The 14,059-nt window shown below is 42.2% G+C and overlaps 1 protein-coding gene and 1 long non-coding RNA gene across 4 annotated transcripts in view; one reads left to right on the top strand and one right to left on the bottom strand.

Annotated features, from left to right (window-relative positions):
* The window catches only part of GALNTL6 (polypeptide N-acetylgalactosaminyltransferase like 6), a 1,150,777-nt gene that overhangs the window by 241,278 nt on the left and 895,440 nt on the right, over positions 1-14,059 (bottom strand). The gene's annotated exons all lie outside the window — the stretch shown is intronic.
* LOC132597515 (uncharacterized) overlaps positions 8,524-14,059 on the top strand; it is a 36,592-nt gene continuing 31,056 nt past the window's right edge. The window contains exon 1 of the long non-coding RNA XR_009564435.1: positions 8,524-8,656. This is a non-coding gene — a long non-coding RNA (uncharacterized lncRNA). The remainder of the gene's footprint in view (positions 8,657-14,059) is intronic.

The following is a 14,059-nucleotide window of genomic DNA, read 5'->3' on the forward strand; positions in this document are numbered from 1 at the left end:
GCTGGGCCCGTGAGCCATGGCCGCTGAGCCTGCGCGTCCGGAGCCTGTGCTCCGCAACGGGAGAGGCCACAACAGTGAGAGGCCCGCGTACCAAAAAAAAAAAAAAGCTTTCTCACTCCAGTTTCATGTTACTGAACTTCTCAATGAGGAAAACCTCTGTTATTTGTTGTTTTCACTAGATTATCTTGGGCAAAATTTTCACTTGGTAAACAGAGTTCATGCCAGGTGATTATGTCATGGTTTTGAAGAAATTTAATACGTTTGGAAATAAATCGTGCACAGTTGCTCAATTCAACTAACCTTTCAGGCCATTTTAGTTTCTTTCAGAAATGCATATATCTGGGTTTTCAAAACGGCCTCTTCCTGTGAAGCTCCTACGAGCTTTCCCCTTTGGTCTGATTTGACAGCTAAGCTTTGCAGAATTTTATTAAAAATACAAGACACTCAGCAAAATACTGTTCCGTCTCTTCTGTCAATGCCAATATTGTATATACACTTAGAGTCATTTCAGAACATCGGAGTTTGTGTAATTAGACAATTGTCCATGGCAAGGTAAAAATCTTAATCTTGTTAAGTGTGATGATATGATTTAGTGCCAAAAATTGCCCTGTACACTAGTAATTACAACCAGATCAATAGTCCTACTTAGGTTCCTTTGGAAATGACAGGGGCTTTATTCATGGAAACTATCTGTTACATCTTCAGTGGTCTATTCAGTTTAAAAGTCACTTAAAAAATTATTTGCAATTAGGTAAGTGAAAAATTTACTGATTTGGCCACTTCTCCTTTTGTACGAGTTGTTTGGTCTATGTGTACAATTAACATTTTTAGTGGGGTAATTTTGTAAGTACAGTGTATCAAATATAAGTAGTTCTTTACCTGATAGAGCAGTCTGAACACTGAAGTACACTTAGGTTTTTATTGATTACTGTTGATAATTGAAACAAAAACCTCAACAATAAAAGAATAAGAGCAATAGCTGTCGTTCATTGAGCTACTCATATGTGCAGGTAGTTTGCTGTTTATTGAGCAGTTACATGTGGCAGGTACTAGGCTAAGTCTTTTGTCTATAAAAGCTCATTTACTCCTTATTAAAATTTATGAGTACACGTTATGCAAGTAAGAAAACTAAGGGTCAGAGAAGCTAAGTAATGGTGTAGGAAGTCACACAGTCTGGGGGAGAAAGCTGGGATTTGAATCTCTATTGGTCTAACCCCAAAGCTCAGTATTCCTTCTTACATAACATTGCTCACTATAATAGTGACCTGGAAAATAACAGCAATGCTATTTTATTATAAGAAATACAAGGACAGGGGGTGGGGAGGGAAGGATTAGAAGTTCGGGATTAGCAGATGCAAACTATTATATACAGAATGGATAAACAACATGGTCATACTGTGTAGCACAGGGAACTGCATTCAATATCCTGTGAAAAACCATAATGGAAAAGAATATGGAAAAGAATATATATATAACTGAGTCACTTTGCTGTATAGCAGAAGTTAACCCAACAGTGTAAATCAACTATACGCCAATAAAATTTAAAAGAAAAAGAAATACAAGGACAGATTGTGGTGTAACCCTCTTTTTTCCTAAGACGGATCAGCATCATGTCAAGAAGCTAAATATAAAGACAGAAAGCAGGGCTTCCCTGGTGGCGCAGTGGTTGAGAGTCTGCCTGCCGATGCAGGGGACACGGGTTCGTGCCCCGGTCCCGGAAGATCCCACATGCCGCGGATCGGCTGGGCCCGTGAGCCATGGCCGCTGAGCCTGCGCGTCTGGAGCCTGTGCTCCGCAACGGGAGAGGCCACAACAGTGAGAGGCCGGCATAACGCAAAAAAAAAAAAAAAAAAAAAAAAAGACAGAAAGCAAAAAGGACCTTGAGCTCTCTCATCTTTAAGCGGGTAACTCTCAGATCTCTGTCTCTTGCTCTGACACTTCTACCAAGACCCTGGACATCTGTCTTTCAAGTGTTTTCCAGCTCCTCCAACTCAAAATGTCACCAACGGAGCTTATTATGTTTCCTCTCATGTTTCTTTATTTCCTGATGCCTTTCTGCCAGTGGCTCCTTCACCTTCCAGCCACCCGGGCTTAAATACCACTGGTGCTTCTGAGTTCATCCTCTCCCTTGCACCCTACATTCCTTAGTTGCCAGGTCCTGTTGACTCTTCTTTCAAAACTTCCCCTCTTCTCTGATTTCACCGCTACCACTCGAGTTCAAACTGCTTTTCTTCTTTCCTGAAGTATCCTCTTACCTGAGAGCCATGCATTGCTGGTTTCACAACAGTGTTTCTAAATCACTGCCTTGTTTGTGTTTGCTACTCTCCTACTCTACAACCTTCAGTGGCTCCCCATTGCCTACGTTATAGGGTTGTCAGATAAACTCGAGGATTCTCAGTTACAGTTGAACTTCATAGTTGCATGGGACCTACCTACAGTTAAAAAAAAAAAAAAGGTTTCCCTGAAATTCAAATTGAACTGGTTGTCCTGTGTTTTCATTAGCTAATTCCGGCACCCCTATTATGTCACTGAATATAAACTCTTTAGTCAGCTGTCCAGTAAATGAGCCCAACCAATGGCTCTAGTTTTATCCAACCCTTCTGCCTTTCCTGGAGCCCATCCTCCCACCAAATGATAGTACTGACTGACCCCTTGCCTGCGTTCACCTACTGCTGTAGGCTAAATGTTTGTGTCCCTCCCCAAATTTATATGTTGAAAGCCAATCCGCAATGTGATATTTGGAAATGGGGCCTTTGGGAGGTCATGAGGCGGAGCCCTCATGAATGGGATTCATGCCTTTATTAAAGAGACTTGAGAGGGCTGGAGTCTGCACGTGAGGACACAGTGACAAGACAGCCATCTGTGAACCAGGAAGCAGGCTCTCACCAGACACGGACTCTGCTGTCACCTTGATCTTGACTCTCACCCTCCAAAACTGTGAAAAATAAATATTGTTTAAGCTCCCAGTCTATGGTACTTCTGCTACAGCAGCCTGAACAGACTAAGACACCTGCCCTGTGCTTTTGCTGAACTACGTGTTTTGTGGCCCAGAAAAAAATGCTGCCCCTTGAAGGAGCCTGTGGTTCCTTTAAGAACTCCGTGGTTCTTGACGTGTTTTTTTCTTGCTCTACTTATTTCATTCCATCCTAGTTTGCCTGATTGTAATTGTCTGCCTCTCCCTGCTGGTTAGTTGTGAGTTGCCTCAGGGCAGTCCACGCTTCTCTCATTTCTAGGTACTTCCTAGTCTAATACTGCACTTTATACATATAAAAAGCTATTTATTGAATAAATGAATGAAATAGTAGGAAAGACCTTTAACTCAAAAAAGGAATTTTTAATTTTTAACAATTCTTTTTTTGTTTGTTTGCTTTTTTAAATTTTATTTTACAAGGTTGTGTTACTTTCAGGTGTACAGCAAAGTGATTCGGTTATTTTTATACATATATATTCATCCTTTTTCAGATTCTTTTCTCATATAGGTTATCACAGCCTATTGAGGAGCGTTCCCTGTGCTATACAGTACATCCTTGCTGGTTATCTATCTTATATACAGTGGTGTGTGTATGTGAATCCAATTCTTTTAACTCTAAAAAGAATGATCCTTTCTCGTACATTGAACACCTATCTTCCAAAAAGAGAAAGAAAGGATGGGGACATGTGTTAAATGCGTGAATACTACTCTGTTGATACTTCATTACATTCTGTTAAAATGATTCAGTTCTTGGGTATTCCCAAGAAATAAACATAGAATTTCTTTCCTCTGTTTTTTATGGGAATGCTATGTGTCTAGTTTTTCTAGAACTTTAAACTACTTTAGATAACTTAGCAATAGTTTTGAGACACCAGATTTTTTATTAATTAGGAAGGAGAAAGATGACATGACAGTAGAGTAGTTGATATGTAAGGCTAAGTGCGGGCGGGGAACGGGGGAGGAAGGTGCTTGGCTTGGACATTTGAGAAGGCACTTGCAAGAATAGCTGAGGTTTGGATATTGTGGACATGGCTTTTCACTTCTGTAAAGCTTGCCTTTTATACCCCTTCCTCGTGCACCCGGGTGTATCAAACAGGGGTGCTTTGTGAAAGCATCTGGCCTCAGTGATATCTTTGCATTCATTTTCCATCAGTTTATATGGAGTATCCTGGCAAGTGTCAGGCCCAATGCATTCTTATTCCAACAGATAAATTGCATCATTTTGGTTGTTGCTGACACACTTTGGTTGATCTGACACAAATCATAAGTTGAGAGGCAGCCCAGTTTTGCTCTCTGTGGACAAGTTTTACATGGCTTCCAGATTCTTTAGCTCTGATTTATTGACGATGTTTCGAGAACCTATATGCAACCTGTATGAGGTTTGAAAAGCAACGCCTGGGAACACAGTTCTGGGTTCCCTCAGCCTCATCAGTATGTAAATCCTCAAGGAGAGTATGAATGCCCCATCGGCAAAATAGTCAGAATGACATTCCCACCACTGCATATGGATGAAGCCACGGCCGATGAATTCCTTCTCCAAATATGCTCTCTTGCTGCATTATTTATGGACTTTGAAAATGCAGGTTGCCTCCTGCAATCGTTCGTTGGCACCATTCTCTTCCTAGTGGGGTCTCTGAGCTGTAACCGGATCCTTGGGTGGAAGGCATTTATCCTTTTCCTTGACAGCAAGATTGCTACTCTAGACCAGCAACAATTGTATTAAAAAATTTTTTTTTGAGCCTTTACAACTGTAGAAGTTAGAAGGGCAAGTGAAGGTGTTCTGCTTTGGCTGCCTTTACACATCTAGAAAAGTCTTTAATATGCTTCTACGTGGTCCTTTTTAATTAGGATCTGAGCTTGGGATTTTTAAGGCATGTTGCATTATCTGAACTTTTAAAATAAATATTCTCAATCCTGTTTTGTTCAAGTTCTTCCCTCAAATCTCCTTTTCTTTTCTTTTCTTTTTTTCCCCCATTCTGTTAGAGCTATTGAAGGCATCCATAGAGACAGCAAAACCTGTTAAGCAAATTTAATGTAAAGTACAGAGTACTTTTTCAGGGAGCCACAAAGGAGAAAGGGCTTTTTTAAAAAACATTTTTTACAACACGGACATGGAATGCATAAAATACCTCAAATACAGTTTTCAGGGCAGGAGGGATTGTCTATAAAATATCCAAAAATTTCACCTGGGAATGAATACTTTCTTTTTGCCTAAAACCTGAAAATTCCTTTACAACCGTACATGTTAAAATAAGCTCAGGCAGTGAAAACAATCTGCTCAAGCCAAGGAAATGTTTAAGAAGCTGAGTAAGGAGCAGAGGTGGGCGGAGGAGAGGCAACAGAGGCGTAGGAAGAGGAACTGTCTTCCTTTTTCAAAATCTCTGCCATTCCATCTGCCCTGACTTTTTTTTTTTTTTTTTTTTTCGGTACACGGGCCTCTCACTGCTGTGGCCTCTCCCGCTGCGGAGCACAGGCTCCGGACGCGCAGGCTCAGCGGCCGTGGCTCACAGGCCCAGCCGCTCCACGGCACGTGGGATCTTCCCGGACCGGGGCACGAGCCCGTGTCCCCTGCATCAGGCAGGCGGACTCTCAACCACTGCGCCGCCAGGGAAGCCCTGCCCTGACTTTTTGACAAGCTCTTCTGGTCCTTCATTCTGACCGTCCGTATCTGCCATCTTGTCACATTTGAACACTGCTTGTTACTATCTCCCTGAGTGATTTTCCTTTCTTTTCCCTCTGAGGTTGTCACTGAAACAGGACTCTAAAATATGCCTCTGAAACGTGGTGCCTTTTTTCTTTTCCACACAGTCATTTTTTGTACTTTGTTTTTGTTTTGGGGAGGCAAATATGCATTTGTTGGGAAAGTCTGAGTCTGGTCTGTTGATCACCCTCACGTCTTTGCTTGAGATGTTTTGGGTAAGCATGGAGGGATGTCTAGAAGCATCCCATATTCTCAGTGGAGGTGTAGGGGTGGGGGCAGAGCAGCTAAGATGGAAACATCTCTTGCAGCAGATAAGTGTGAATGCGAAGCTGTCAACACCCAACTCACACAAAGGCTGTATTAGAAATACGCAAAGTTTTATCATCCGCCTATTTTTGTGGTGCTACTCGTATTTCACATTGTAATCAGACTTGATAATACCGAGTTAATTTTAGAACAGTTAATGAGCAAATGACTGGACTCCTTCAGTGTATGGGGAATAATTTAAGAAATCATTTTGGGACAGAATACCTAGAACCGTGTGCTCTAAAAGTGTTTACTCATCTCAGAGAGCTATTTGCTAAAGAAGGACTCAGCTGGGTCCTAGGGTTTGGACGCAAATAGCAATTTTCTTCCAATAACTTCCTTTCTTTCAGATCTTGAAGGACAATATAAACATGGAACTGAATTCTTCTCTTCCGAAATACCACTTAAAAAAAGTCAAGTTTGGGAATTCCCTGGTGGTCCAGCGGTTAAGACTCCACGCTTCCATTGCTGTGGGCCCAGGTTTGACCCCTGTTTGGGGAACTATGATCCCACATGCCACAAAGCTGTGGCAAAAATAAATAAATGAATACATCAAAAAAAAATTTTTTTTAACCCAGAAAACAATGTACTAAAAAAAAAGTCAAGTTTTAGAAGTATTTGTACAGCTTGTTCTATATGTTGGGAACGTTAATTTTCTGTAAGTCACTATAATTGATTTTTCTGCATACTCTGTGTAATATAAATTTATTTCTATCTGTATGGCTGGTTTCACTTTCTTCTTAAGTGCCCTGTTAGCACACACACCTGAAACAGAGTGGACCACTAGATGATGAAAACCCAGCTGCTACCACCATAAATCAGCACTCGAGGGAACCCCGGGGGTAACTCATTCCTGGATTGTTGGTGTGCTACTGTCCCAGAGAATGGTAACTTGTTTCCCAAGTGCATGGTCAGGCCACTCAAGACGGCTCTTCCCTTGCTCTCTGGACGTCCCTTGCTTGACTAGTGGCTGCCTCACCTACACCTACTCACATGACCGTGCTTGCCCAGTGCCCAGCTAGTGAGCCTTCTAATCCTTAGGCCAGAACGGCTCCACCTGTTAGTTTATTAAAGGGAAACATCTGCCCTCGTGATGGTTGTTAACCTGAGGGGCTGGGAGGGACCTGCTGCGGCTGCTGGTTTCCGTGGTAACTGATTCCCGTATAAATGGCAGCTTCCTTCTCCCCCAGTAGAGAAGATTACATCTGCCCGCCTTCCGCAGTGCACAGTGGGGTGTTGCTCCAGACCTCTGTCTCTGACAGGTAAGATTCCCGTCAATTAAACCCTTGATGTGTCTGTCACTGTCTCAGGGCCCTTTCTTTGGTCTTGGCCAAGACCAGGCAACGACAAGGCCTGAGGCCTGCAGTCCAACACCAAGGATCAACTTTTTCTAGAATGTATATATTATTTGATGAATGAAAATTGTGCTCACAAAGTCCTTCCTAAAATTGCCAATAATTCTTCCTTAGAAAGTAAACTTATATCAAGACAACACGTGCAGGTTTTGCTGCGTTAACCTTCAGTAGTCTATAAAAGACAGACTATCTTTGTTTACTTTTTAATGTGACCTTATTATTACAAAGGGGATACAGATAATTTGGAAAATAGGAAGAGGCAAATAGCAGAAGAAAATCACATTTGGTCCTGTTTTCCAGAAAGAACCAACGTCACCATTTTCGTTTATTTCTTTCCAGGGTACACATATACAAACCGTACACAAGGTATGCTTTTTGAGTCCAGAACTGAGCATTTACCTGTTTTAATAATGATTTTTTAAAGGATCATTTTGAGTTGTTTATTATGTTTTATAGTATTAAATAATATTTAGTTCACTATTCTCTCATTCAATTTTTTTTTTTTTTTTTTTTTTTTTGCTGTACGCGGGCCTCTCACTGTTGTGGCCTCTCCCGTTGCGGAGCACAGGCTCCGGACGCGCAGGCTCAGCGACCATGGCTCACGGGCCCAGCCGCTCCGCAGCATGTGGGATCTTCCCGGACTGGGGCACGAACCCGTGTCCCCTGCATCGGCAGGCGGACTCTCAACCACTGCGCCACCAGGGAAGCCCTCTCATTCAATTTTTACAATATAATTTGTTATTAAAAGTAACTGAACGATGAACATTACTATATAACTGGTTTTGGCTGATAATTTCCTTAAGACAGATTTCTAGCGTGAAAATTATTACACAAATTCATACCCCCCAACTTTAATATATATTTCCAAATGGTTTTTCAAAACTGTTTTAATAATTGACTTTCTCACCTTGTAAAATAAATTATTTTCCTTCAATTTGTTAGGAAAAATTAGTATCTTGTTTGAAATTGCTTTTCTTTGATTATTAGCAACGTGGAACATTCCTGATTTGTTTATTAGTCGTTTCTATTTTCAGTTAGTGGAGCTCATTTTTAAAATACTGAAATACGAATCACAGCTTTCAGGTCTTCATTTAAATTCTAGGGCTCTACAAAAGGGTTCACGTACATTAGGTTTTGTAGGAAAACTAAGCCTCTTATTTATGCCCAGCTGGTTCTCTGATTCTAGAAGTCTGGCGAGATCACCATTCTCATGAAAGGCATTTATCAAATCCTGGTGAGTCTCTAAGCTTGAAAGACGAAGTTCCCTCACTTTGGGCATCTGAAGATGATGAATGTGTGAAGCCTCAGAGAGATATTTACAAGGTAATTCTTTGTCTGTTTACTCTTACGTAACTATTTTAAGAAACTTCAATGGAAAAACTGGAATTTGTAAAATCAGGTACAGTGCAATGGTTTTCAAACCGGTGTCCTTCACTCTAGTCTGTGACTGAAGGCGTTTAAATATCTGAAAGAGATAGAAAGTTAAATTGCTTCAAGTCCTCTTTTGATCATCAGTGAGAAAATTAATATAAACAGGGACTTCTCATATAAGCAAACACCAAGTAGAGCTGAATATTCCACGTCTTAGGCTTCCTAGATCCCTTATTCACATTCCTTGATTACTTATGCACGTGAATTTTACCAGCGCGACTGCTTTGGTTCTTTTATTTTTTTTTAGTTTATGACATATGTACATCTTTCCTGTCCTTAGACTTTGTCACTCAGCTCCCATGTCTTTTTCTTCCTTCTTTGCATCGCCCCTCTGTCTCCCAGTGTGTACGGACCACGGGCTCTGTGCCTGGTAGATGGTGACTGATCAGTGAGCTACCTGAGGAAACCAGGTGCTAATCATTTTTCAGTAGCAATTACGTCCTTGGCAGATTTGAGAGTTTTTTTTATGTAAGCAAAGAGGAAATATTAAATTGTGAAACTCTTTTAATGCGTTTTGCTAAATATTTCTCTTTCTTACTGGGAAAACTTGTTTTTCTGATCTTGGAACCCTCCAAATACTAGAAGGAAAGCACAAATGCCTGCAACTTTCATGGAGTTTTTTGGTCTGAGTCTGCTTTTTGAAGGATAATTTTCATCAATCTGGTTTTTCTTCTGCCTCAAGAGCTAACGGTGGTACGATCAGCAATACATGTATGCTTCCATATAACTGCATAGCCGTAATTAATGTCACAAGATATATTCAGATTGTCGTGTAGGGGAAAATTCCATAATATGAATCAACCCAAAAGAGCTAATAATGGGGCATGTAGGGCGGGAGACAGGGATGAAGCAGATGAGAAAGGCGAGGAAGTGGGCTGGGAACATGCTGGTGGCAAAATCGCGTCTTTTCAGATCACCATTTTTTTAAAAAAGTTTGACAGTCATTTTTCTTCGGCGTGGTTATTACTATTATGTTTTGGTTCCCTCTTCACTGGTAGTTATTTAACAGCTCTTTGAAGAAAAGCTAAATGAAGTGGCATGAAACCAGTTTCATTAATGGAAGAACATTTATGCAGCTCAGGCCCCTTAGAGCTGAAGACTGGAATCTGTCAACTCCCTGGACTGGCCTTTTCTCTCACGTGCTTCTGCACCCGAGTGAGACGTACCATTGACTCAGATCAGCTTTTCTGGGCTATTGAAAAGTAGATCAACAAAATAAGAATGCTCCAATTTTACTCTTCTGTATGGAAAGTAGATTTTAAAAAATTACATAAATGACTCAAGGGCAGGGAGGATTTCTTTTTTTTTTATGGGCAAAGAAGACAAGATCAGTGACTCTTTCTCCCTCGTCGATCTGGCAGAATTGACAGCCTCTGCTCCCGTGCTTGCATTAAAGGTACGCCACTGTACACCTGACACCGTTAGCTTGAGCAGATTGAAAACCCCAGGTGTTTTCTGAGAAATGGGAACAGTGGGAGCGCGTACAGACGTCAGACAATCCTTGAAAACAGGATGGCCTTCTCTCCATTAGCTTATCCCCAATAACACACAGTCTTCAGTGTTCCGGACTCCGAGTGTGAATAGAAGACCGGCGGTGTTCAGCTCGAGGATGGTTCCTGAATGGTGTTTTACAGTAAAATTCTCCTCCCGCCTGTGAAAGTGAATGTGTAGGATCGAAGTACAAGCCCACCGGGAAGCTTCCTTTGATTCAGAGTCAAGGTCGACAGGATAATTTCTGAGATTGAATAAGAGATCTAGCTGTAGTGTCACCTCATTTCTCCTTTCTGAAAAGCAGGCAGGTGTGTGTGGGAACAGGCTGCAGAGGGGTACATGCTCTAACTGTTTTATCGTGCTGCCTCTTCACTTGCTGCCCAGGCCCACGTACCATCCCCCTCCCTCCAGGGTTTGGCCTTAGAGCCTGTTGGCTCCGCCCCACGCAGCGAAGCCCCCAACCAGGGAGCCGCCCCCCTGTTTCTCTTCCTTCTTGGCCCACGCCTGTTTTGAGCCTCCTTCTTACATCTTTCCTGTCTTTTACACTGACCCGTGATGTTGGTCACTGCCCTTAGGGACCTGTCTGGGTCACTTGGTTTATTTTCCCACTTCTGTGGGCTCCCCTGACACCACCGACCATCAGGGGCCCCCTACAGAGGTAGGGCAGCCCTTCCTGCCCTCCCCACTCAGGACCCACAGTGGGACTAGGCGAGGGGGACACACCACCCCGGCGGAGAGCGGTCACACCGTCCAGGAGTGGCCTGTGTCCCTGACCCTCTGCCTCTTTTGCTGATGGTGGAGTGTTCGAGGCAGGTGACTTCTGGGGACGTCGCAGGGAAGCAGGGTATCGGTGCTCCCAAGAGGAGACAACAACTCCTCGGCCAAGGGTCCTCACAGCTGACCCAGCATCCCAGGGTTTAGGTGGGAGGGCAGAAGCAGAAGGGCCAGAGAGACTTGTTTTGGGGTAGTTTTCTGGGAGAATGTTGCAAATAATGTACTAATGATTACCATCAGGTAACCCTATGACCCAAGACTCTTACTTCTAGGTATATTCTAGGGGCACTCCCCCATGTCCACACAAGGACACACCTTCACAGATCCCCTAGCTGTCTGGTGCACGTGAGCGAACAGCCCGCGTTAAAGTCTGGGAACCACTGAACTTGGGTTCAGAGCCTTCCTACAGGTGGACTGAGAGATTCCAGTTTCCATAACTGGGCCTCTCCCCTCACCACCCTCCAAGCTGATACAAGAAGAGCCTTGAGAGGTGAGACAGACTTTATACGATTCAGAGAGCGCAGGATCTGTGAAGAGAAGCTCTTCATTCTCTCTGTGAGATCCCAGGAAACTCACTCCCACAGGTTACGGTGCCTGAGAGACAGAGGAGCTAGCACTGCCCTTCAGAGCCGGACACTCCTGGTCAGCGCTTTGGGAAGAGACGGCACAACAGGGCCCATGAGGCCAAGAAGGTGCCCAACATCCCCCCTCCACTTGCCAGCGTTGGGAGGAGACCCCGAGGGTGGATGAGATTTTTGATTACAGTCTTTCCTGAGGGACAAGAGACGCACCTGCTGTAAAAAAGGCCATAAAACAACCAGCTTGACATCAGCAAGGATATATGGTGGCTCTTTCAAGGGACCATTATGTCCCAAGGAGCCAGACTGTTTACATGGATCCAACAGGTAACAAGCCGAAGTGGTCCATTCCTTCCAGTATGAAGAATTTCACGGCTTCCACTTCACCATCTAGAACAATCACTTGGCCATGCCTCCTCTGAAGAGGTCTGGGGGTTTCACCCTCCATGTACCCCACAGCAGAGGAGAACTAACTGTTAGTGACACAGGTCGTTTCTGCCACAGCTCCCCTACTACCTGCACCGGAGAAGTTTCTGTCTGAATCTAGGCTAGTGGGGAAGTCCAGGGACAGTCTGCTTTTACACTCTGCCCCATTTCTCCTCCTGCGGCTATAGGGCAACAAGGTCAATAGGAGAACGGATGAAGGTCAATGGCTACATTACTGACACTTGATTTTACTGCGATGAGTTGAGCCTCCCTGATGAACTGGTTATATGGAGATTAGAAAATGGGAAAAGCTTAAATACCCATCAGTGAGGGAATGGCTTATTACAGTGTATTGCATTTTACATGCTAATACGGGAATATATTTTGATATTTAGGAACATGGATAGCCCTCGATTGTGATGTTGAATAAAAAGAAAACATATGATAGTAAGTGCAGTGTAGCAACATTTATGTAAAATTTAAACATATTCTACAACCCTCTGTCCTATATTCTTCATGGATCTATAGATGTGTATGCGTGTGTATGTGTGTGCAAACATAAAGATAGACCAGAAGCACATACCACATTTACGATATTAACTCTTGAGGGAGAAGGAAGGAAACAGAAGTTGTGGGTAAGAGGGAATCAAATGATATTTCAGCTTTATACGTAATGTTTATTTGTTCATCTAAAAACATCTATGTAAGCATGACATAATCTTTGCCATTGTCAACGACTACAATGCTAGGGATATATGCATTTGTCCTAATTAGGCTCTGCACCTTTTTCTGTTTTTATGATTTATCAAAAATTATATAAAAGACAATGAGAAGCCAAAAAATACGACGGGTGTATCATCTCAACACTTAGTTTCAGTGTGAGGAGGCAGACCACGTGTGTGTTCAGTTTGTGTAGGAAATATCCCCAGAATTAATATTTATGTAATGTTCCTCATATGCTCTGTGGCACGTTACCTGATACTTTCTAATTAGTTCATGGATGTCCTGATTTGCATGTAGTTTGCATAATTCTGAAAGTTGATGGTAAATAAACTCATGTTTCTACTTTGTGGGTGAATGGAGCTTAGAGGTTGGAGTTTGGAGAATTCAGGTTCTGAGTTTAGTGTTTCCCAGTTGTGTGACTTTAGGTAAGTCTCAGAATCTCTTTGAGCCCCAGTTCCTTGCCAGTAAAGTGGGGATCCTCCCATCTGTCTTAACCTCTCAGGGCTGCTGCCAAATCCTAGCACCCACGTGGAAACATTTTAAAGCCTGGGTAGCATCATAATACGTTAACTTCTGAATTTAAATTTTATTAAAACATAGATTGTTAAAGGAAGGAGCAGTGAAGTAGGGAGCAGGGACATGAATATTCTGTTTCAGAGTAGGAAGTGCTTGCAAAACCTCAAGGCCAAGGAAAATGGTAACTTTTCTTCTCTGTGTGAAGAGCAGCCTATCAGACTATGCATTAAGCTACTACGTGGGTAAAGTGTACCAACGCCCAACACACACTAGAGGTTGAATCAATAGTAGCACTAAAATTAATATTTATAATTTTTTATGTGGTCATAGGATCAAGTAAAAATTAATTGTAAAAAAGGATGAAATTGGAACCTCTTCAAGATTTTTGCTAAAAAAAAAACAACAAAAAAACCCCCAAAGATAATACATACTCCTGTACTCCAGGAATAACTCAACAAAGATCAATTTAATCTTTAAAAAATACTTCCGAAATATAGTTCTAAAATGAAAGTTGGTCCGTTTTATAAAGTACGGTATCCTGTTATATCCAGATGAGAATGAACCTATCTCTCAAGATTTTGCAAATTAGTTTTTAATGCAAAAGACTTGGAAACAGAAAAGTCAACTTTATGTCTTAGTTCCTACAGAAAGTATACAAATATGTCTTTCTTCTAAAGAAGGCATAAATTCCTCAAGAATCATATAGCCTCATCACTGAAACTTTATAATCGGCATAAAAGAAACTCTGGTAACTCTGGTAACAACTGTAGATTCATCTTATTTCTTA

The sequence above is a fragment of the Globicephala melas genome, chromosome 6 (assembly GCF_963455315.2).
Source record: "Globicephala melas chromosome 6, mGloMel1.2, whole genome shotgun sequence".
Classification (NCBI taxonomy): Eukaryota; Metazoa; Chordata; class Mammalia; order Artiodactyla; family Delphinidae; genus Globicephala; species Globicephala melas.